Source organism: Triticum urartu, chromosome 6, assembly GCF_003073215.2.
Source record: "Triticum urartu cultivar G1812 chromosome 6, Tu2.1, whole genome shotgun sequence".
In the NCBI taxonomy this organism is placed as follows: Eukaryota; Viridiplantae; Streptophyta; class Magnoliopsida; order Poales; family Poaceae; genus Triticum; species Triticum urartu.
In genome coordinates, this window is record NC_053027.1 from 126,985,503 (window position 1) to 126,995,444 (window position 9,942).

The 9,942-nt window shown below is 44.5% G+C and overlaps 1 long non-coding RNA gene across 3 annotated transcripts; it reads left to right on the forward strand.

Annotated features, from left to right (window-relative positions):
• Window positions 1–1,175: 1,175 nt before the first annotated feature.
• LOC125517154 lies at window positions 1,176–9,681 on the forward strand. 3 transcript variants are annotated; one of them, XR_007287433.1, is made up of 8 exons: window positions 1,178–1,357; window positions 1,526–1,620; window positions 1,692–1,767; window positions 2,099–2,250; window positions 6,864–6,912; window positions 7,015–7,134; window positions 7,229–7,350; window positions 9,172–9,681. It is a non-coding gene; the product is annotated as an uncharacterized LOC125517154 (long non-coding RNA). The 3 variants fall into 3 exon arrangements; XR_007287434.1 differs by having other exon boundaries at window positions 1,176–1,620; window positions 1,692–1,858; XR_007287432.1 differs by having other exon boundaries at window positions 1,179–1,620.
• The last annotated feature ends 261 nt before the right edge of the window (window positions 9,682–9,942 follow it).

Here is a 9,942-nt window from a genome sequence, read left to right on the forward strand (position 1 = left end):
AAAGCCGCGCCGTGGCGGTCGCTTTTTCAGACTAGTCACAATGGATAGTAACTTAGACTAGTAACATGCATATGTTACTAGTCTATGCTACTACCTCCACAATGGATAGTAACATATGTGTTGTGTCATGCATCACTTCATTTGTTACGTTGTAGACTCATCTTTTCTTGATACGTGTGATGTTACAGTAACTAGCTATGTTACCACATTCCTCTCTTTCTTTTTACATGTCACATCATCTATTTTGCCTAGATAATTGTGATGTTAACACCTATGTTACTTCCACTCTCCTACTGAGGGTAGTTCACGGCGTGCCGCACGATTCGAAACTGCATGACAGTTCTTTATTTTTGGCATGGTTCTTCTTGCCATATGAGCGTTCTTTAGTCGCCACTTGGTTTGTTCCATATACGGAGTACGTATAGAAAAAACCTGCACGAGATCGTGGGCCGGGATGTGCGCGCGACTTTGTCGCGGCGTTTGAGGTGGGTAAAAAAAAACTTCCGTCGCGTCGCGTAGTTTGACCTGGGCACCTGGCCATCAGTTTTATGTTCTTCCAAATCAAATCAAGCGTCCGGGGTTGGCTGGCCAGCCGCTGGATATAATTTATTTCCATTTATTGCGATGGATCGTCTGGTTGTGATCCTGCGTCATCGTCTTGAATGCGTATAAAAGCTCCTCTGCTGTACTAAATTACTAGTAGTATAGGATTAATCGTATTCTACAGTAGCGTACGAGCCCGACCATACGTTTAGCTGTTCTGCGCATCCGCAACGTGCCGAGTTATACAACAGCACCATGCAAAAAAAAAAAGAGTTGTGTACAACAGCAAGGATCATCGGAATAAATTCTGAGAAGCATTCTGGCAAAACAGAGGCCTGCGATTGGCTTAAATACAGTACGTACTTGTCACGTCGCTGGGTGAATACTACAGTGTTGCGATAAGACATCCTGCCACCACGTAATACTTTTCCTTGTGTGTCAGTATGGCCTTGTTTCCTTCTTTGTCGGAACGACGCGGCTCGATCTCAACTGATTTGCAAAAATTACGCGGCATACAACTTTTTTTTTTGAGGGATACGCGGCATACAACTTAGCCACACAGACTGACCGCCAGGGTCCACGCACGCAGCCGCCCAACGCGAGTCCCAGGTTATCGAGTCGTGTGCGGTACTCGCACAACACGGCTCCGCCCCCCGCCCCCCACCCCCCCAACCCTCTTACTCTGCCTATGGCTCTCGCTCCGCCTCCGGCGATGGATCCCCGTGCGTGGCTGCCGTGCATGGACATGGCTAGTCCGCCGGAGACACGAATCCTGCATGTGGCTGTCGTCGTCGGCACACCTCTATTTTTCTCTGTATTGTCACTGTCCCCTCTTGTGGATCGATCTAACCTTGCTCCTCCTTCCGTCGTCGTCGTAGGCCTGGTTGTTGGCCGGTGGCCGCCATTAATACGCAATTGATGCTCCTCCTTCCGTCGCAGCTAACCGTGATTTTTTCGCTCACAATTTCTCTTCTCCGTGTAGATCTTCCCTTGGTGGCGCTTGCATCTTCACATGGCATAAGATCGAAGGATCCTATGAACCCAGGCCGTCATGCACGGTCATCCACCCCGCCGGAGGTAGGAAGCCGGAGTGTGGTCTGTTGTGTTGCTTGTGAATTTTCGCTCATGACATCTATTTTCTTGTGCAGATTGGTATTGCTTGCATGTTCACAGGACCATGGACAGAGGATCTCCTGAACACGATGAACATCCTAGGTTTTCGATGTGAGCCAGTGGTTCTTCCAATTCATCTCCTATTTTGCGGATAGAAACCACGCTAGATTTTTTTCGCCGGCAGATCTGATTCGGACCCACAGTACTTCTCTAGCCCTGCTGTGTCTTCTCATTCTCTACCCATCGTTCTTCCTCCTTGGCTTTGAATCTGCCACGATGACCACCAGACTGTCTCTCCGCACGAGTCAGTATAGTCGTGTTCACCATCAATTTTCAGTCATAACCTTATCCCGCTCATGTTGTTTTCCTTCGTCTTCTCTATATTATTTCAGTTTTTATTTCCACTGATATTCCTCTGATATGTACTTTCCCCCCACTGCAGGTTTGTTTTCCTCGCTCTACGCGGGGAGATCTCTTATTCTGACCCTGCCCTGGCTCTGTTCTCTACAAACCCTGACCTACTGCTGCCGTTTTGGGGCTGCTACCGAAGTTTCTGTTCATGACAGTTCCAGAAGATAAGTTCACTGCTTGCAGGTAATTAGAGTCCCCTTTGAAGTATTTATCCCCCTCTTTCCTCTATTATCTTGAAGTACTTTGACATTTTACTTGCCAAGGCGTGCATTGGATGGTTCTATTCCCTTTATGATTCCATATACAATATGTTGATTGCTTTTGTGGTGAATCATGCGAAGGATTTAATTTGCGTTCAGCCACACAAAAAAGCCCGGTCCTATAGGTACGACCGTGCAAATTCCCCTATTAGTAATTTAGTACCATCTCAACAAAGGTTGTGTGTGCCGAGTGACCGATGAAATACACTTGGCAAACTACTTGGCACTAGGCAAAATAAGTGATTCCGGCGATACTGTTTACTAGCGAGCGTCCATTTTGAACTGGGTACGAGCTTAACAGATTTAAGAAGCGGTTAGATCAAACGCCAGCTTGGAGTAGACTTAAAGAAAATCCAGTATATTGTGATGACCGTGGTCGTGCAGACTTCAACCAATATAAAACTGCTCCAGTATTAGATTTACGAGCATATTTTAAGAACTCGAACTTATTACTAGTACCCCAAGTGTGGTGGTGGTATGTCAAACAACAGCAGTAAAACAACATCAGATCAATATGCAAACCGTATCAAACAATCACTAGGCTTCACGCCGCGGGCATGCTCTTATGTATGCTTGCACCAGATGGCTGGAACCTTTTCCTTTCCTTTTTTGCAAGTCGTATAAATTTGCGATCTAATTCCGCAAGACATTAAGTAGTGGTCAAGGGGATCCAAAGGGTGAGAGAGATGATAGCATAGCATTCCACTCCTAGGAAACGGAATCTTATTATGTGCTTCAAGATCTAGCAGCCACAACCACAGCCACGCCGTATGAATGTTGATCACCGTTACTGCTCGTACGTGGGTACTAGTGAGATTTTTGGAAAATACCCCACGGACCCTCGCAATCTTTATCCCTGCCATCTCACTGTTGCCGTCTTTACTCTCTAAGTGACATGTCAATCTACTGGCTTGCTCGGTATGCTGACTGGTTCTTGCGGAAGCATGGCGATGATACGGTCGATGCACGGAGACGATTAATTGAAGTGACGAAGGGGCCCACAGCCCAAATGCCCGTTTAAATTATGCACGGTAGTTGGTAGTACTTGCATAGGAGCCATGAAGACAATCTCGGGGCCAGAGAGGGTCCTGTTGGTTTGTTTTCAAAACTTTTGCAAAGGGAAAGATCCAAGGACCAAATGGAGGAGTACAGGGCGTTCCCTTTGTTCTGTTTTACAAGAGCTGGCAAGTGTGACTGTGTGGGCCGGCAAGCGTTGCGTTGCGTCGCCTCCTCTCTTTCTGCCTCCTCATTTCGATGCGATATCAACCCTTGCTGGGCTCTTCCTCGAACGGGTTGTTGTGTAACAGGTGAGTAGGGCCCAGTAGAACGCATGTGAATTTGCTCATCAACTTGATGGATTAATTTTAAGATATATGACATCCCTATTAGAGGAGGCACCTATTCTTCCATCAAATATTCTGCTTTTTCTTGGGTACTCGGGTTCAAGTACCTATTGATTTTTTGTTTCTTCACTAGCTTCACATAATCCTGAAAACACAAGTTTTCTCCAAGCCTCTTGCGCACATCTCTGATTGAAGGGTACTATTCTATAATGTTTCTTTAGTAGACCCCCCTGCTAATCTGAGCGAGTTTTCATATACTGTATACACAAATACATGATTCACTATACCCGCTTTTGAAATAAAGACTAGATAACCTCTTCTCACCTGAATATCCAAATACAAAGTGGTAAGAAACAAATTTTAATTAATGAGAAGAATCAATGGATTCATGATTAACCTCTCTGCTGGTTCTCCCCGAAATGCGTTGAGGCGCAACAGTTGATTGGACATCTAGGGGTAAAGCACTATTTCGGTGTGGGCTGCGCAAGCGGTACCAAATCGAGGCCATTTCAAAAATCAAAACAATCGGGACTACTTGTATTTCTGCAATTTTGGTTCGGCACTCGTTTTGGGAGATGAAGACGCAGTGGTAAAGCTGCTGCCTTGTGACCATGAGGTCACTGGTTCAAGTTCTGGAAACAGCTTCTTACTATAGACCCGAAGTGGTCGGACCCTTCCCCGGACCCTGCGCAAGCGGGTGCTACATGCACCGGGCTGCCCTTTTTATTCATTTTGGGAGATAGAGGACGGACATCCCACATCAAGGGCATCTCCAACGTCGACCCTCAAACTGTTCGCATACGTTCGGACCGCGCTAGCCGGACGTGTTGTGCCATCCAAATGCACTTTCTCCCGCGAACCAGAGTCAAACGTGGGGGGAGTAGTAGTGCTTTGCGAGGCGTCCGGACCGCTGCCACGCCTGCGTGTGACCGCCCTGGCCCACCCGAACCACCTTCCTCGCCCACGCGCGCTTCTCGCCCGAAACAGTCTGCGCTGCTCCAGAGTGTCAGTGCCACATTCATGCCCAGCTAGAGTGGACATGATCTCTCACTGGTGCCGGCATTGAAGTGGCCCCGACCGAGAGAGGAGCGCCTGCGCCGCTTCTCGGTGTGCGCGATGTCTCCACGTTCAAATGACACCACGGCCGCCCGTCTGTCCATTTGTCGCCCACATTAATGACACCGCCCACAACCTTCATCTCCTCCAGGAGCACCAGCAGGCGGAGGAGCAGCTCAACGCCCGTAGGGAGATCGCGTCGGACGCGGATGTGGCGGAGCAGGCGGCGCTGCATGAGTCCTATCGCTCCGCCCGCGAGATCCCCCTCGCCCGCTGGCGGTAGCGCCAACGTTAAGCGGAACTGGAGGCCGCCTACCAAGAGTTTGACGAGGCAGCAAACGAGGTGTGGGGCAAGACAAGCGAGGAGGAGGACATCGCCGGCTCCGCCCCGGCTGCGCCTCGGCTGCGCCCCTCCACCACGACCACGAAGCCGATACGTCAACGGGCACCGCCAATAGTGAGGAAGAGTAGTGCATGGTAGGTCCCCGTTGCTCGGGTCCGAAGAAGGCGACCACTCCTTCCCTCCCGTTGAAGCCAAGCTTGGTGAGCTAAAGATCGTCGGTCGATTAGCCGCTTGGCGACGACATGGAGGAGGACGACTTCACTTCTCGACGCTCCGAAGGCAGAGGTTATGGAGGCGGAACTGGAGAAGGCGAAGCTTCAGCTCTCGGGGCTCATGCCTGGACACGGGAATGGGCGTCGGCGATCATTTAGATTAGGTAAACTAGCACATATGCCCGATTGTTGCAACGGAAGAAAAAATAATATGCATTTAAAGTTAGTGAGAATTATATGTGCAAGCAAAACCCTGTGTGCACGTGAAAAATGAACATTTAGCTTCTCGGTTTCGCCGGGTGTGAAGTAATCAATCCGCTATCTTTTCAATCATTGATTGAGGACATTTAAGAGTTTTGTTATGTCATCGTACGCCAGAGAAGGCCCATGAATTATTCAATCTAATTTCCCTTTCAACCCAGGAGATTTGAAGGTATGAAGTTTCTGATATTGTAGGAACATGAACCATTTTTTAAATCTTGAATTTGATTTCGAAAATTATGTACATTTTCAGAAAAATAGGAGCAAAATTTGAAACATGAACATCTTTTCAAATTCATGAACATTTTTGAAAAACCAATTTAAAAAAAAACATGGACATTATTTGAATTTGTGAACATTTTATTTATAATGGGAACATGTGTTGAAAATTCATAACATTTTTTGAAAATATTTATCTTTTATAGGCGAACATTATTTTGAATTGTGAAAATTTCACTAAACCAAGAATATATTTTGAATTTGGAGCATTTCTTAAATGCCATTTTCTTTTTCAAAATATTGAACTATTTTTAAAAACAATAAAAAAATAGAACAGGAAACCTTTTTCAAGTTCCAAATATTTTTTTAAATATCAACAAAATATTGGAATTCTGAACATTTTCCAAAATTTGTTTTTTTAATTCTAAACTTTTTTGAGAGTTTTGAATTTATGAAATAAATTCTGTAAGAAAAATTAACATGGAAGGGAAAAAATATATAGGAGGAGGAAATAAAAATAGAAGTAGAACATAGAAACAAAGAAAAATGGGCCAGCCCATTATTGGTTGTCCTGGGCGAAGGTCCTATTATTTGCCGCTCTGTGCGGGAAATAGAAATTTCCGAGCTGTGTTGGCAGAAAAATAAGTGGGCTGGCTTTGCTGGGCCACAGCGCGTGGCCTATGTACGAAATTCTGGAAAAGCTTTTTTTAGCAGATAAATGCATAAAAATTTAATACCACCTCGGATAAAAAATCTTTTGGATGGATGGTGAAGGATAAAAAAATTAACGAAACACACCATGCTTTATTATTATTAGGTATTAGGTATAGATTAACGGTGCGTGCAGAGCCGGACGAGCAACGCTTTTAGTTAAAAGTATGTCCAAACTGTAATGAATTCCGTCATGTTTATTTGAAATCCGCCGTGTTTGCATGAATCTCTTATCGTTTTTTTGAAAATCCGGTCATGTTTACATGAATTTTATCTGGTTGTACGGATAGTAGTTGAAATGTAACGTTGGATGGCCATCTTCTGTATCCGTGTCCGCGGACTGGTTTGCTCCCTCATCGTGTCGATGGATCTAATACCTGCATCTTCTCAGATGTCGTTCTGGGGCGATTGGAACAAGGGAGGGGGGGTCTGGCCACAAGGTGATTTTGGCTGCAGAGTTCAGTTCCTTGGTCGATTTAGGATTTTTATCTTTAGATTGTTGTTCTCTCCCTACACCTGTCTTCTGATATGAATTTGTGCAGCCTTTCTACTGGCTTGGAGCTGGGAATCTGAATCTGGATAAAGAGCCTACTCTGGACGAACTGGATGTGGAGAATGTGGGGAAGCTGTCCACCGTCTGGAGAGGTTGAGTCAATGTTCAGGTCAAATCTAGATGCCTATGCATTTTTGTTACTGCTATCCATAGCAATTTGATTATTTTCATTTCGTAATGGTTATTTGTGTTTGTGTTTGCAGGAACTGGAGGAGTTCCTCCCCCCTCCTCCGGAGGAGTTGACTGTTGGCAGGGATGAGGTTACCGTGAGAGATGTTGGTACTTACCGGGGCAAGTGCAGGGAGGGGTCCATACTGAGAAGAAGGTAAAATTTTGGGCGTAATTAAAACAAAGATTGTCTATTGGAGCTTATGGCGGGCCATTTTGATTTACATTCCATTCTCTAGTTTGTTTGTTGTTTAGACTGTACATATACCAGCACGAATTAGATACAACCTGTGACTGGCATTTAATATTGCTTTGAATGTCATGGCTTTTTGTGACTAGATTGAGATACACTGGATAGAGGTTATTTCTACGGTTTTTCTTGCTATTTTACAGTCAAATGTAATATTATGGGGTCTTCATTCAAGTTTTCGCCTACTGTATTTATCTTTGGCGCTGTATTTATCTTACCAGGCAGTTGTTTTGCATTGGGCCAATCCTTAACTCTCTGAGCAGGTGTGTTGTTTTGTGGAGCCACCCGTTAATGACTAGTCCACTGAAATTAGATGTTCCATTTCATTTCATTTCAATTTGTCCTCGCTGCATTATCCTGAAACGAGGGAAGCGAGAGCGAGGAAGCTCTGGTTTGAGCGGTGTAGAGCTGGAGCTGTAGTCGCCGGCGGCGGAGAGCGATGAGTGGAGGATTAGACAGCAGCTTTGTCCTCTTAGTGTTGTTCTCGGCTATATTTTTTTCTGCTGGTTCCCCTTCTCTAAATGTTTCTCCCCAGTTGATTTTTGTTTGAGCGGCGTAGAGCCGGAGCTGTAGGTGCCGGCGGCGGAGAGTGACCTTGTGTGTGCGGTTGTTGCTTTCTTGAAGCTTTCTTAGTGTAATTGTTGGCATTCTCTCTAGCAGGGTAATTGTTGATGATTGTTCTTTGTAACTAGTGTTATTCCATGGAGTAACTGTATGATATACATGTGCGTGTGTGTGTGTGTGTGTGTGTTGAGGGGGTAGTTCTGTGTTAGTGATCACTAATTAGTGTTTTGTTTGTAGTGTGACTTCATGTATATGTTTGCAATGTTGCTGCAGTGTAACTTTGGGTGGGATTGAGTCAGATTGATATGTTTTGTATTATCCACTTCAATTTCTACAAGTCCTAGTAATCTTAGCACTATAATTAATGATCCCTGTTAGATAGGCTGTTTTGTATGATCCAGTTTCCAATTTCCCCATGTAATCTTAACAACAGTTGTCTCAAAGTTGAAAACCCCACGATTCTCCTGGTTTAATACTGCATCCTTTACAACCTTTTCATTTGGTTTGTCTTTGTTGGTTAATATTGCATCCTTTTAGAACCTTTTCATTTTGGTTTTTATTTTTCGTTCAGGAATACTGCATCCATTTTTAGCTCCATTTTATTGGTTTTTGTCATTGTTGGAAAATACTGCATCCATTTTTGAACTATTTCCTTTTTGGTTTATGTTTTGATGGGTAGTGCTGCTTCCTTTCTAGTTGTTGGATAGCTATTTTTGGTTCACTTTACTTTGTAATCGAAGACAAATAAACCAAAAATGATATGCATTCAAAGCTTTTTTGATGGAATTTCAGTTTCCTATCTGTTGTACTTACTGTTCACATGCCTCTGTAATTTAAGTTGCCTGCCACTCTAATTTCTCCTGCCACTATGAGAAGAGATAAGATACTTGTAGTTACTAGCCAAGTTTCATAAGAGAAATGCTTAACTATACTTGTAGTTACTAGCCAAGTTTCATAACAGAACTGCTTAACTATACTTTTAGTTACTGCATATCATGTTAGATTGGCTTCAAAAAAATGGCAGCATAGATTAATAATCGTCTAATTGGCATTTTTATGTTTGATCCAGTGATCCAGCATAGATTAGTAATGTTGTTAGTTCATTTGCAAGTACCTGGCTGGCGCGAGCGAGCCAATGCTGTTCTAACATTTTATCTTGATCAGGATTGCTTGCAACTCCCTTGCCGGTCATCATGGCAAATCCCCACTGGACTACCCGCAACTGAAGAAGGTTCAGAATGCCATCCGTGATTTGTTTGACAAGGTTGCTTCAGAGATACATGGTTTTAAGGGCCACCCATACCTTCTCGAAGAAGTGGTTATTCTTGCCCCATACCTTCTCGAAGAAGTGGTTATTCTTGCCCCAGAGCCCGCGCCTAAGAGCTCTTGCAAGTCCAAGCAAAAAGCTAAGAAGAAGTGAAAATGAAGCCACTCTAAATCTCATACGCCTAAGAGCTCTCTGAAGACAAGCAAAACCAGAAGAAGTGAAAACGAAGCCTCTAAATCTCATACCAGTTTTGGCAAGACTTCTATCATCTTGAGACTGTTATCATGCTTTCTCAGTTTTAAGTTTCTTGTCGAATGCTATTATTGGTTCTTTTCACTATCGGTTTTGTGAATCACATACAAAGCTGGGATGGAAGAATGAAATGTCTGGATCGTCTTTTGGTTTTTTGTGACCCTATGATGATGTGACGTTTAGTTTCAGTTTTCAGTTATTACCGTTTGTTGTTTTAACCGTGATCTGCTCATCTGCAACACGACGTGCTCCTGATGTGTGGTTTACTATCAGTTAGTATTACCGTTGGTCGCGCTGGGGCTAGCTGGCGTGCTGATGGGCGGGAGCAGCATCTTTTGCAGAGTCCTTGGCTTATTTCGTGCGCGAGTCGGGGTGTTCGATCTCATTGCTCGCGCGTAGGGCTTAGAATGATTGCA